The sequence below is a fragment of the Erpetoichthys calabaricus genome, chromosome 10, assembly GCF_900747795.2.
Source record: "Erpetoichthys calabaricus chromosome 10, fErpCal1.3, whole genome shotgun sequence".
Lineage (NCBI taxonomy): Eukaryota > Metazoa > Chordata > Cladistia > Polypteriformes > Polypteridae > Erpetoichthys > Erpetoichthys calabaricus.
Genome location: NC_041403.2, coordinates 159,491,133 through 159,506,502, shown reverse-complemented (window position 1 = coordinate 159,506,502; position 15,370 = coordinate 159,491,133). Strand labels below are relative to the sequence as shown.

At 38.6% G+C, this 15,370-nt stretch overlaps 1 protein-coding gene across 4 annotated transcripts in view; it reads right to left on the bottom strand.

Annotated features, from left to right (window-relative positions):
• zdhhc5a (zinc finger DHHC-type palmitoyltransferase 5a) overlaps positions 1 to 2,963 on the bottom strand; it is a 62,420-nt gene extending 59,457 nt beyond the window's left edge. For all 4 annotated transcript variants that reach the window (XM_028812247.2, XM_051932552.1, XM_051932550.1 and 1 more), the window contains exon 1: positions 1,104 to 2,963. The gene's annotated coding sequence lies outside the window, so the exon portion shown is untranslated. The remainder of the gene's footprint in view (positions 1 to 1,103) is intronic.
• Positions 2,964 to 15,370: the final 12,407 nt, after the last annotated feature.

The following is a 15,370-nucleotide window of genomic DNA, read 5'->3' as shown; positions in this document are numbered from 1 at the left end:
AGTTAACATGAAGCAGAAAATGAAAAATGTATTTAACGCATTAGAGTATAAAGTACCTTATTAGTAAGTTCAATTGATCATAGCTATTATGTTCAAGTGGAAGTCAAATTTGAAACATGACGTATGTTAAAATAATTTAGAACAGAATGGCATCCAATTGAGAATCTGGCATAAACAGAAACAAGAGGCACACTTAGCGAAATGCTTGAGACTTCCCCAGTACTTGTTGAATTTTGTTTCTGATGACCATACAATGGCCTTATTAACACAAACTTGCAATGTCCCATGGAGTCATGGCATAATCAGGAGTGAGTCATAAGTTCAAAACACCACCAAAATGATACTTTGGAAACACTGGAAGATAACCAAATGCCTCCTCAAAAGCTGAAAACTGGATCTTTTTCCCTGGACAGCAAAGGTATGAATATCACTTAAAATGTGTGAGAAAGTCTGAGCTGCCTGGAGAAAGGAGAAACAAATACAAACACACACACACACACAGAGAATAGTACAAATTCTGAAAATGTTTACAAAATTAGACTCTCACTTAGTTTGTAAGTTCAAGAGCTAGAACGAGTAACTAAATATTGTATTACTTGGAAAGTGCATTTATGACTGAAGCCAGGATGCACTTCTTTATGCAAACAGTTGTGGGAATCTGACACAAACTACCTTGACATGTAGCTGAAGGAGAAGCCTTGGCTGCCTTTAAGAAGTAACTGGAAGAGATACTGGGGCAGTTTAACGAATAGCTAAACAAGCAAGCATGATGGACTGAGTGGTCTCCTTTCATTTGTCAAATTTCACATGTTCTTATAATAAAGAAAAGTTATGCTTACCCATAAGTCCTTTACTGACAAAGTACCTAAGCCCAACTGTACATTTAAAAGGAGGAGGCGGCTAGAACCATGATTAGTGATGTAATGTTGACTGATTGTATGGTTAATTAAACTGAACAATGCATAAGGCAACAAGACTAATAAAAATACAAAAAATAAAATGCAGACAGATATTCGGAAATGACTGAAATCAAATTAAAAATTGAACTCGAATCAGCTATGAAAGAATCTTCAAAGTGTAAAATTGAAACCCATCATACGTACTTGAACTGATGTGATGCCAGTTTAAGACAACACCCCTCCAGGTAAGCGAGCGTGTGCATCCAGGTTCAGTGTCAGTAAACCCAGGTTCGAGGATGATAACAAGGCCAAGAAATGCTGGCTTCTTGAACTCCAAAGCACGTCTTCAGAATCTAAATGTTTATTATAATCCATGTGGTTCCAATTCCTTCCATCACTTAACAGCTATTTCCAAGTCCAAAAAAAAAAAAGCAAAGACATAGAAACTAAAAAATATCCTTAAAAAAAAATCTTTTCTAACTTATAAAAGTAGCTGAACATCTTACAGAGGGGCCCAATTTTAACTCTTCTAAACTTCAACTCATTCACGAGCAGAGGCACAGCTTGTGCATGCAATTTCTAAGACATTCAGGCGAATAAAAAATGTAATCTCATTTCATTTACCAAAGACGAGAGAAAAAATATTTAAGGTAATCCTGTAATCGCCCGGTTGCTATCTATACTATTTACAAGGATGTCTAGTCAATGACAGATACGCAGTAATAAACTCAGCTTAGAAATAATGGAACACCGTAAAAAAATATATATAATAATAATAAATGTATATATAAGGAAAGTGAGTCTATTAAAATTTCAGCACACGACAATCCTTTAAACACTCCTCGCTAGACAACTGAAAACTATGCTCAAAATACCTTATTAATGTAAAAAATAAGTCAACGCTCTCCTTTCGCTTAAACAAGGCGGAGACCTGGCTAGCAAGTCGCTAGAAGTTTAAAAAAAAAAAATGGAAAACGTTTAGGAATATTAATAAAAGCACAAAAACGTGAACTTCCCTTTCACCATACCGATTCATACGTCGTTTGTGTGTAAAGCAGTCATACGTTCAAGGCTTGCCTAACAACTTGCTCTTTCTCGTTTTCTTTAATTGTTAACACAGTAATAATAAATTCAACCTTTGCAAAAACGGAATTCGTTATCTGATCTACTCGGCTTAATAATTACCTTTCCCTTGTGCTTAATATCACATATAAACATCTAGCACTTTTTATCTTATTAACAGAAACTCAAACTATAAAATCATCTGTCATTTACAGTAAATCATTAACTCAATAGAAGCAACGTTTCTAAAACGCGTTGTGTATATACTCTCGCTGAATATTTTTTTTTTTTAAAGTTGCTTTGGTATATACTGTACTCTTCCTTGCTTATTATTGCTTAGAGTGTTTTTAAAACATGCGTATTTACAGACACGCAAATCGGCCATTTGGCTTTTCAACATTCAACTGAGAGTTGCGGCCTGCCCGTTCTTTAAATATTTAATCACTTTAAAAGTCTTTGGAATATTCTCGGTTTTGCGGTTCCTGTACTTGATAGGCTAACCATTTTAAAGAAATCATATCTCGAAGGCGAATCGACTAAAACATGGCCCTTTAAACTTTAACAGTATAACCTTTTAACATTCACGAAAAAAAAAAACAGTCACAAACTTCTTGCGTTAAACCAACTTCAAGTTAGTCGGCATTTTCTCCGTATATCGAAGGTAAATCTGAAGACGGAAAAGGGGCCCCCCCTGATGAATCCTCGATCTTTGTTAGGCGCTATGGCCTGACCAAAGCGTAGCTTTCTGGATTACACACAGTGCAGGGCCCCCTGGCTCCGAGGCCTTCGTTCCTCAGACTCTTCGAGGGTCTGTCCTGTTTCAACAATTCACCCAATAAACAGCCAGCGATAACCGGTTATCTCCCCCATCACGTCCGCAGAAGGATTTGGTAACCTAGGAGGCAAAGTCTGACGAGATTAAAAAAAAAAGCGACACTGCCTTTAAAAACCAAGCCGAAATCAAGCGCAAACCACTTAAAGGGGAGGAAAGAGGGTGAGGAGAGGGCTGGGAAAAGAGGAGGGACGTGGTCTGTGTGTTATTTAAAACTTTGACCAATCATAACCGTGTGTGGGCGTGGCTACGACTGTATGTGACTTTAGGATTGGTTATGTAAATGTCAATCACGGAGGACAGTGACACATCATGTACGGTCGGGCACAAACGTGAGAAGCTGAGCAAGGGGGGGGGGTCTAGTTAATTTGAAACAAATATTAAAAGTTAGTAAATCCCAAAGATTAAAAGGAATGTGGTCCAAAATATTAAAAGGCTTATGATAAATCGTCCACCTCTCAGGTAAGCGCGAAAAAAAGTTCAACGGTATTCGAACCGAACTTCTGCCGCTACAGTAATACTGTACTGCAGATACTTTCCGTTCATTGGAATCGAACGTATGAAAATCCTTTTACAGGAAGGCTGACTTGTCCCCTTAGGTGAACCTGAACGTGCACGCTTTCCAGTCAGCCATTTAAGTTAAATCTCGGCCCCATACAGCGACTGTGGTGATTTTTCTATTTCTAAACTAGGCCGTGAACAGATTGTCTGGCGCAGCGACCTACATTAAACTCCGCCTATCCCTTTAATTGAAGATTAGTCCCATAGGGTGTCAGTGTGGCCCCCAGCGACAGCTGTGTGTCCAGATGTGCGGGGTTTCCCGACCATTTCGGATTTAAATCCTGCTTTTTACGAGTTATATTTTAGGTATATATTTAAAAAAAAAAGGTTTAAAAACGCTAACTTGCATAAGGTATCGTCTCATTGTGCATATTTGCAGTAGATTTTCCATTACTGACGACGCCTCCTTTAATGGGAAAAAAAATGTTAAAGGTTATTTCCACACTGAAAGGACATAACTTTAGCGGCTGTATAACATCCAATAGGTGTGCAACTAAAAAGAAGAAGCATGACTGTAGTATGGTTAAGAGAATAACATATAGGAGGGAACAAAGCTAAGACACAATGAAAGAATAAGGTGAGAGGCCGTATACAAAAGGGTTTCGATTAGAGAAGATGAAGGGAGACATTAAAAAGTTAGTTGGTCTTTAAAACTTGGAAAAATATGTGACCTTAAAATGAGAATACATTTAGATTCTTGTGTGTTTTCTTTGAATAGTATCTTTGGTTGCTTGAATACAAACAGAAAGATCAGTTATGACTAAGATTATAACATTTGAAGTGTTCTGCAATAGGTTTTGTAGGGTCTTTGGTTTTAACGGCTCAAATGTGCTTTGCTAGCCATCTCCCTATTTCATCTACGACACTTAGAGGCCCGTTGTTTACTATTGAATTTAACAGGGGGTTTATTTAGGTTAGGTGATCAATGGAAAGAGATCAAATGGTGGAGAGGAAAAAAACAATTCTGTGGAAGGATCAGTCTACAGTTTTTTTAATGACCTGTAGGAAAGATAAAGTATTAGGGTGGAATGGGTGGACCAGCGGGATACAGGTTCCTCTTTATGGCGAGGTGTGTTCTTGGCTTGATTCAGGGCCCTGTCTAAAATATGGGAAGGGTATTCTCCATCAATGAAGAAACTCCTCATTCGGAGTGCTTCATTTCAGGATTCAACCTCATCACTTTAGAAGAGGTGGAATCTAAGGAACTGTGTAAGAGGTTGAGAGTTTTTAGTATGCCATTTATGAAAGGGGCTGTAGAGAAGGTAACTGCATGAGCCAGATGGCTTGTAATAGACAGAGGTTTTAAGTCCTGGAAAGCTGATAGAAAGACTGATATCTAAAAATAGATAGAGCTGTGGCAGAAATGTTGACCATAAACCTGTGGGATGGGATGGAAGCTAGTATAATCATTAATCAATTCCTGTAGCTGGCATTTGGAGCAAAAGGCGGCACCAAAGAAATTTTAGATGTATCTTTTGTATAGGTCCGATTCAAAGCCTAGGTAGGAAGAAAAGAAATGCTCTTCCACCCAGCCAGCAAAGATGTTGGCATAACTACAGTAGATCCCATTCTAGTGCCCAATGAAACTCCAGTGACCTGGTAAAAAATGTTATCGAAAGAGAAGGCATTGAGAGTAAGAACCAGTTCTGCTAGTCTGATGAAGTTGTTAGTGGGAGGATCTTGGACTGGACGTCTGTTGAATACCTGCCTGAGGGCAATGAGTCCTTTATCACAAGGAGTGACTTTATACAGACAGGTGATGTCCATGGAGAAGATAAAGGACTGACGACTGAGAAACCTAAAGCTGTCAAACAACTGGAGAGCAAGGTAAGTATTGTTTAAGTATGAAGGGAGACCTTCAGCAGTGGTCTAAGACTGTTGAAGAAAGCTAAAATATGAAAGGTGGGGCAGTTGCATGTAGAAACAATATGGGTCCAGGGTAGTCAGGTTTCTGTATTTTGGGGAAATTGGTAAAACTGAGATAATTCTTCCTTTTATTCCTATAAGAGATGTGTGAGCCATCTACATGCAACCCCTCGTAAAGAGATTTTGCACATTTCAACAATGCTGAAGCATTTGACCAATAATGCAGACTGTCACTCATAACATCACATGGTACAAAACAAAGGAAAGGTTTATAGTGGTGTGAAAAAGTAAGTACACCTCATGGAAACGGATGACTTTTTCAACATATTTGAGTAGGCAAAGAGTAGATCTTCTTGTAAAACAGTGCCTACAGATAAAGGTGATATACTAGAATAAAAATCACAAATTTTCCTTTTCAATCATTTGTTCAACAAAAATATCAACAGATGTAATGGTCTACTGGGGAGTTCCACCCTTGGCCTCGGAATCTGAAATGACAGAAATTACATCTTGTAGGCGTTTTGCATAACTGCCCACCAGTTTCTGACATCAACTTAGTGAAATTGTTGACCTCTTCTCCATGCAGAATGCTTCCAGTTGCAAGACGTTTGTGGGTTTTCTTGCACATGCTTCCCGTTTGAAATCCCCCCACAACATTTCAATGGGATTTAAATCATGGCTTTGACTAGGTCATTCCATAATCCTCCATTTCTTGTTTTTGAGCCGTTCATTGGTGAATTTGCTAGGGTGATTCGGATCATTATCGTGTTGAAAGATCCATTTCTAGCCTAAATTCAACTTTTGGACAGATGGCCTCGCATTCTCCTCCACCACACTTTGATGTGATGTAGAATTCATTGATGACTTGAGGACTACAAGCTGCCCAGGCCTTAAGGCAGCAAAGCAACCCCAAACTAGAACATAATTGACAGTTGGTATGAGATCCTTCTGAAATGCTGGCTTTGGTTTGCCTCAAGCATGTCTGTATATAAATAAAGGTACTGCTTTTTGCCCAATACTGCTAGGACAAGCCATCTAGAAAACTGATGAATGGCACTGAAAGAAGGATGAACAGGTTGTGTGAGGTGCATGAATTACCCTCCAGGTACATTGGTAACTTTGTCACAAGCTCTCTTTTCTAAGTGGGAATAGAGTGAAGACAGGCATGTAAAAAATTTGTACAACATGCAAGGCTGCATGGTGCAAATGTTTAACATACACCTCAAGTTTTGTTTGAAATTTATAGCTTCAGGCATTCAAACAATAATTCCTGACAGTGCATAGACTGTAGATGCATGGAAGGTGTATTTTTGCATCCTTCTCCACAAAACAACAACAACATTTATTTATATAGCACATTTTCATACAAAAAGTAGGCTCAAAGTGCTTTACATAATGAAGAAAAGAAGTATAAAAGACAAATAAGAAATTCAAATAAGACAACCTTAGTTAACATAAAAAGGAGTAAGGTCCGATGGCCAGGGTGGACAGAAAAAAACACAAAAAAAAACTCCAGAAGGCTGGAGAAAAAAATAAAATCTGTAGGGGTTCCAGCCACGAGACCGCCCAGTCCCCTTTGGGCATTCTACCTAACATAAATGAAATAGTCCTCTTTGTAGTTAGGGTTCTCACGGAGTCACTTTATGCTGATGGTTATACAGACTTCTGGCTTTTAATCCATCCATCATTGTTGGAACATCATGGTGCTTTGGGTAGATGGTGGTGGCCACAAGCCACCACCAATAGGACACCGGAAAAGGAAACAGAAGAGAGTAGGGGTTAGTACAAATTTTGAATGAATAGTTATTATAATGAATTGGATATACAGAGTGTCAGGATTAAATTACAGTGAAGTTATGAGAAGGCCATGTTAAAGTAATGTGTTTTCAGTAGTTTTTTAAAGTGCTCCACTGTATTAGCCTGGCGAATTCCTACTGGCAGGCTATTCCAGATTTTAGGTGCATAACAGCAGAAGGCCGCCTCACCACTTCTTTTAAGTTTTGCTCTTGGAATTCTAAGGAGACACTCAGTTGAGGATCTGAGGTTGCGATTTGGAATATAAGGTGTCAGACATTCCGATATATAAGACGGGGCGAGATTATTTAAAAGCTTTATAAACCATAAGCAGAATTTTAAAGTCAATTCTGAATGACACAGGTAACCAGTGTAGTGACATCAAAACTGGAGAAATGTGTTCGGATTTTCTTTTCCTGGTAAGGATTCTAGCAGCTGCATTCTGCACTAACTGCAAACGATTGATGTCTTTTTTGGGGTAGTCCTGAGAGGAGTGCATTACAGTAATCTAGCCGACTAAAGACAAACGCATGAACTAATTTTCTCTGCATCTTTCGATGATATAAGAGGTCTAACTTTTGCTATGTTCCTTAGGTGAAAAAATGCTGTCCTAGTGATTTTATTAATATGCGATTTAAAATTCAGATTACAATCAACGTTACCCCTAAGCTTTTTACCTCCGATTTGACTTTTAATCCTAATGCATCCAGTTTATTTCTAATAGCCTCATTGTATCCATTATTGCCAATCACTAAGATTTCGGTTTTTTCTTTATTTAATTTGAGAAAGTTACTATTCATCCATTCTGAGATACAGGTTAGACATTGTGTTAGCGAATCAAGAGATTTGGGGTCATCAGGTGCTATTGATAAATACAGCGGTGTGTCATCAGCATAGCTGTGGTAGCTCACGTTATGTCCCGAGATAATCTGACCTAATGGAAGCATGTAGATTGAGAAGAGCAGCGGACCCAGGATAGAGCCTTGTGGAACACCATATAGAATATCATGTGTCTTTGAGTTATAATACCACAACTAACAAAGAATTTTCTCCCTGCCAGGTAGGATTCAAACCAGTTTTAAGACACTGCCAGAGAGGCCCACCCATTGACTAAGGCGATTCTTAAGAATATTATGATCAATAGTGTCAAATGCGGCACTCAAATCTAAGAGGATGAGAACAGATAAATGGCCTCTGTCTGCATTTACCCGCAAGTCATTTACTACTTTAACGAGTGCAGTTTCTGTGCTGTGATTTGTTCTAAAACCTGACTGAAATTTATCAAGAATAGCATGTTTATTGAGGTGCTCATTTAACTTCATAATGACTGCCTTCTCTAGAATTTTACTTAAGAAAGGCAGGTTAGAGATGGGTCTATAATTTTCAAGAGCAGAGGGGTCGAGATTATTTTTCTTAAGTAGGGGTTTAATTACCGCAGTCTTAAGACAGTCTGGGAAGACCCCCGTATCTAATGACGAATTTACTATGTCAAGAACATTATCAATAAGCACACCCGATACTTCTTTGAAAAATTTGTTGGTATTGGGTCAAGGGCACAGGTGGATGGTTTCATTTGAGAAATTATTTTATGTAAATCAGGTAAATCTATCCTAGTGAAAGACTCTAATTTATTTATTATGGAGTACTGGGGTTTCGGGGGATCCTTAGTGTTGGGGAGATATACTATGTTATTTCTAATATCATTAATTTTTTGATTGAAAAATACAGCGATAGCCTCACAGGTTTTACTGGAAGTACTTAGGAGGCATTCCTTTGAGTTACCTGGGTTTAACAGATGATCAATTGTCGAAAATAAGACTCTGGGATTACTAGCATTGTTATTTATAATCTTAGAGAAATAGCAGCGCCTCTCAAGACGGACTGTGTTATTGTATTCTGTTATTTTAACTTTTAATATTTCATAGTCAATAGTTAGTTTAGTCTTCCTCCATTTACGCTCAGCTCTACGGCATGTTCTCTTTAAATCAGACACTCTTTGGGTCTTCCAAGGTATAACAATGCTAGAAGATTTTTTAACTGTCTTTTCAGGTGCAACTATGTCAACAGCAGCCCTCACTTTAGTATTAAATCTTTCCACCTTACTATTTACATTCTCCTCGCTATTATAGTTGGCACTATAAACGGACTGATTGGTTAGAATGTTTGTAAGTTTTAAAGTTGCTGATGAGTCAAAGAAGCGTTTTTAACAATATGCTTCTCATGAGTGTTTTCTATCATTATTTCTATATTAAAAAGTAGAAGAAAATGGTCTGAAAGACCCGTATCAATGACCTGCTTTATATCAACTTTTAGTCCTTTAGTAATTACTAAGTCTAACGTATGACCTGCTTTATGTGTAGGCTGATTAACGAGCTGTCTCAAATCAAAAGAGTCCATGAGGTTCATAAATTCTTTTACTTTTTGGTCACATTGATTATCTACATGAAAATTAAAGTCGCCGACTATTAAGAGTGTGTCATAGTTCGTAATTAAGATTGACATCAAGTCAGAGAATTCCTCAAAGAAAGACGCGTTGAATTTAGGAGGTCTATACACGGATAATACTAGAACGTGAGAATCTCCCTGAATAACAATGGCGAGATACTCAAAAGACTTGAACTTACCAAAACTGATATTTTTACATTTTAACCTGCTAGAGTAAATGTTCGCTAGCCCTCCACCTCTCTTTCCTTGGCGATCAGCACGAGTAAAACTGTAATCCGGAGGCGCAAAAGAGTTTGATACAACTCCCAGACCCTAATCTATACCTACAACATTAAGTGCTATCCCTTCTCAAGACCCACTCACTCCATCATTCATATAGGGCCAATTTGTATATGATCATTAAACAAGTGTGCAAATGTTTGAGTTGTGGTATGCAATGCCTAGATAGAAGATAGAAGTCATGTGAATAATGGGAGAACATGTCATAAACACAGGTTGTGACTGTATCTGTTTCACTGAGCCAGTATCAATACTAATCACTACCCAACCATCTTGCAGTTTGTTTTTTCATTTATCCATCCATTCATTTTCAAACCCACCTAATCAGATTCATGTTCAGAGTAGGCAGAAGCCTCTGCCCACAGCCATACCACATGCATTTCAGAAGTGGTCACTCACCTGAAGCTAAGCGTGTTTGGGCCTGGCCAGTATATGGATGGGAGACCATCTAGGGAAAAGCTTGGGTTGGTGATGGTGAGGCCAGCAGAGGGCATTTATCCTGTGGTCTGAATGTGGATCCCAATGCAGTGACAAGGCCACTGTGCTGTAAATATGGTGCCGTCCTTTCGGATGAGACATAAAACCGAGGGCCTGACCCTCTGTAGTTATAAAAGATCCCTGGGCTAAATTGCCCTCTAATTGCCTAGTCATTCTGGACCCTATAAACCATCCTCTGTCTTTAATTGTCTTCTCTCTTTCTCTCACCTCTTCACCACATAATTGCCAATTTGTGGTGAGCGTTCTGGTGCAAAAAATGGCCGCTGTTGCATCATCCAGGTGGATGCTACTCATTAGTGGTGGTTGAAAAGTCTCCTCACTCACTATAAAAAGCACTATATAAATGTAAAGAATTATTACCTCAAAATCCATAGCCAAATAATAAAGTTCTAGCATTTGTTCTGTTCTGTGTATTGTATTGTATTGACCCCCTTCTTTTGACACCCACTGCACGCCCAACCTACCTGGAAAGGGGTCTCTCTTTGAACAGCCTTTCCCAAGGTTTCCTTCCATTTTTCCCTACTAGGTTTTTTTGGGAGTTTTTCCTTGTCTTCTTAGAGAGTCAAGGCTGGGGGGCTGTCAAGAGGCAGGGCCTGTTAAAGCCCATTGCGGCACTTCCTGTGTGATTTTGGGCTATACAGAAAATAAACTGTATTGTGTATTGTATTGTTTTGAATCATGTAGCTGACAATTACAGGTAACAGATTTATGTGACCCATGCAATGAATGAACATTTTAAATGTTGTTTTATTGTCATTGTAAAATATACTTTTGTAACCTCTTTGCAACACATACGCTCACAGCCACAGCATTTGGTACACGGACTCGAGCTTTATAGTGCATTTGCTAACCGCAACTTAGTTGAACTTCACTGAACTTTCCTCCTGCTCACTCTCTGCGCCACTATCATATTGTGTTTTTTTTTCTCCTTCTTCATCCTCGTCCATCCACCCTATTGGTCAGTACTGCGGCTTTTGTGAGCCCCTCCCATCCCTAGAAGTGACAGCAGTCATATGCATAAGTGGGAAAGCTGGAAACAGCTGAGTGGCACTGTGTTCTCTCAGCTAAGTTTGTCATCTAGCATTTGCATTACACTATACCAATCCTGCTTGATGTAAAAATCACAGCAAAACAGACATGGGGCACATACACTCACGGGTCACTTTATTAGGTACACCCTTGCTAGTTCTGGGTTGGACCCATTTTGTCTTTAGAACTTCCGTAATTCTTTGTGGCGTTGATTCAACAAGGTGCTGGAAACATTCTTCAGGGATTTTGGTCCATGTTGACATGATAGTATTACACAGTTGCTGCAGATTTGTCGGCCGCACATCCATGATGAGAATCTCCTATCCACCACATCCCAAAGGTGCTCTATTGGATTGAGATCTGGTGACTGTGGACACCATTTCCGTACAGTGAACTCATTTATCATGTTCAAGAAACCAGTCTGAGATGATCTGAGCTTTGTGTCATGACATATTATTCTGCTGGAAGTAGCCATCAGAAGATGAGTACACTGTGGTCATAAAGCAGGATTGTCAGAACTCCAGTTGGAGTGCCACAGTGGCTGCAGGTTTATATTCTAACCATCTCCTTAATTAGTGATCAGTTTTTGCTGCTAATTAACTTCTTTTGCCTAGTTTTAATTGATGTGACTCAGACCCCTTAGTTCCGGGGTGGCAACTCCAGTCCTGGAGTGCTGCAATGGCTGCAGGTTTTTATTCTAACTATCTTCTTCATTAGTTTTTTACTGCTAATTAACTTCTTTTACCTTAATTTTATTTAACTTGATTCAGGCCCCTTAGTTGTTTCTTTTTCTTTAATTAGCTGCCAAACAATAATGAGACACAAAACAAGGTGCCACATGACCAGCTCACCCATGCCCATCACACAGTATCTGAAAATAAAGAAAGGTGAAGGTCTCAGTAAGGTTGATCTCTCAGGTCCCCAAAACATTTTGACAATGTGCTTAGAAAAAAACAGAAAATCAACAGTTATGGAAATGTCTGCTGTGTCAGAATGAGAGCAGCAAAAAGCCACAGAATTAAATAACGGGTTTAATTAACAGCAAGAATTGGCTTCTCATTAAGGAAACTGGTTGGAGTAAATTAGTTGGAGTTTGAAGCCCTAATTTAGCTGGTCAACTGTTGACTTGTTTCACATTTCATTTCTGTTTGGCTGTCATTTAATGAAGAAAGGTAATTAATTCAGAGCACTGAATCCTTAAAAACAGGGCTATTAAAATGAAGGGAAAAAGAAGTTAATTAGCAGTGAAAACTGGTCACTGATTAGGAAAAGGCGTTAGAATGAAAACCTGCAGCCACTGCGGCACTCCAGGACTGGAGTTTGCCACCCCTGCCTTAGCTGTTTTTTTTCCTTAATTAGCAGCCAAACAATAATGACACACACAAAACAAGCTACCACATGACCCACTCACCTGTGCCCATCACACAAATATCTGAAAAATAAAGAAAGGTGACGGTCACAGTAAAACAGAAAATCAACAATTTTCGGAAATGTCTGCTGTGGCAGAATGAAAGCAGCAACAAGCCATGGAATTAAATAACAGGTTTAACTAACAGCAAGAATCAAGTTTCTCATTAAGAAACTGGTTGGATTGAAATTGGTTGGAGTTTGAATCCCCAGTTTAACTGGTCACCTGTTGGCTCATTTCATGTCTCATTTCTGTTTGGCTACTAAAATGAAGGGAAAAGAAGTTAATTATCAGTGAAAATTGGTCACTGATTACGAAAAGGGTTAGAATGAAAACCTGCAGCCACTGTGTCCCTCCAGCCCTGGAGTTCGACATGTGTGTTATAAAGGGACGGACATGGTCAACAACAATACTCAGTTAGGCTGTGGTATTTAAACAATGATTAGTTGGTACTAAGGGGACCAAAGTGTGCCAAGAAAATATTACCACACAACATCACACCACCAGCCTGAACCGCTGATACAAGGCAGGATGGATCCATGCTTTCATGTTGTTGACGCCAAATTCAGACCCTACCATCTGAATGTTTCAGCAGAAATATCAAGTCTCCTCAGACCAGGCAACATTTTTCCAGTCTTGTATTGTACACATTTGGCAAATCCGTGTGAATTGTAGCTTCATTTGCCTGTTATTAGCGGACAGAAGTGGCACTCGGTGTGGTCTCCTACTGCTGTAGCCCATCTGCTTCAAGGCTTGATGTGTTGTGCGTTCGGAGATGCTCTTCTGCACACCTCTGTTGTAATGACTGGTTGAGTTACTGTTTCTTTTCTATCAGCTAGAACCAGTCTGGCCATTCTCCTCTGACCTTTGGAATCAACAAGGCATTTTCACACATAGAACGCCATTCACTGGATATTTGCCCTTTTTCCAGACCATTTTCTGTAAACCCTAGAGATGGTTGTGTGTCAAAATCCCAGTCAATCAGCAGTTTCTGAATTACTCCGACCAGCCCGTCTGGCACCAAGAACTATGCCATGTTCAAAGTCACTTCAATCACCTTTCTTCCCCATTCTGATGTCTGATTTGAACTTTAGCAGGTCATCTTGACAATGTTCACATGCCTAAATACATCAAGTTGCCGCCCTGTGATTGGCTAATTAGATATGTGTTAACAAGCAGTTGAACAGGTGTCCCTAAATAAAGTGGCCTCTGATTGTATATTCAATACACGAGAAAATCATATTTGTTACTAGTGTCTTAAAAACAATGTTCCACTACAAAGCTCCTTCCCAAATTAAGCAATGAAACTATTGTCAGGTACATTACACTGTTAGTTTACATTGTCTACAGTATTGTAATTAGGTAAAGCATTAATTTACATTTAATTTATATTCATGTCTAATTACTCAACTGAGCATTGCCATCCTTAATGGTTTTTGTTGTTATGTTGACTCATCATTATCAGAATTCTTGAAAGACCTCTATGGTCAAGTTCATTAATTGAGTGGTCCCTATCTAATATATGTAATATTGTACATCCTATTCTGCTCCTTTATTTGTCTTAACCAATGTTTAAAATCAACAGCCCCTTTACAGATAGCAAGTGCTTACTAAAGATGAGTGACATGAACAGCAATCACTGGTTTCAGACATTACCAAATAGAAAAGCAGAACTTGATTTAGACACTTAAAACAGAATAGCACCTCAGAAACTGCAGTAACAGCAACAAGGGCAGGACAAGGAAGTTAACGCTCATTATAATGAAGGGGTAGAATCAATAAGCACCAAGTGAAAAGATGTATCCCAAAATCACTTGCTGTAGAAAAATATCACATTATAATAGTGAGGGGAGTCCCAACTGAATACATTATTGGTTTTAATACTGACAAGATTCAAATAATTGGTTAGATTTTTGAATATCGCTATTATCATTTTACCTTAAATATTTGGGACAGTGATAACACAAATATCCAAAGTATGAACTGCAGCTTGCAATAAATTCAAATCATTTCTGTCTGAGAGAGAAAAATCTTGTTGCACCTGTGAAACTGGAAAGAGAAGCAGAGAGAGCATTCCTGTGGGGTAAGAACGGGGCCATTTATTATGGTGTGACAGTTATTCATTTACAAATCATCAAAAAGTTTCACTGCATTTCTGTGCCAAACAAAACTGAGGCTTCATAAAAGATGAGATTTGAGAACTTGCCCTCAGTTCAAACGTGCCAAATAAAAATGAATCGAACTGAATAATTAAAAACAATCCAAGTTCAATTTTCAATTAAAATGATAAAGAATAGGGGAGAAGGACAAAGAATGCCATCACGAATTAGGGCCATACAAATGCACATTCAGTGAAAAAGGGAAGATGATGCCAGACAAGTTTTAATCAAATATATATTTATTTATTAATATACAATTAAAAAAACACAATATTGGAAACAGCAGAGGAAAATATACCCATTTCTCTGCACAGCACATTAGCTGGTGTCAGATTAAAGTAACTAGTGTTTATGTGGTTCCACTGGGCACTTGTAAGTCTTAATTTAACTCAAGACATATTAATTTGACATTGACAATTTTGCTGTGCAAAAGCGTGTTAATACACCCTCAACTTCAAGTATATTTGTACCATGCCAATTTGTTGAAAGTTAAATGACTGAGTTGGTCTGGGCTTGGTGTAAACAGTTCTTTTTCATT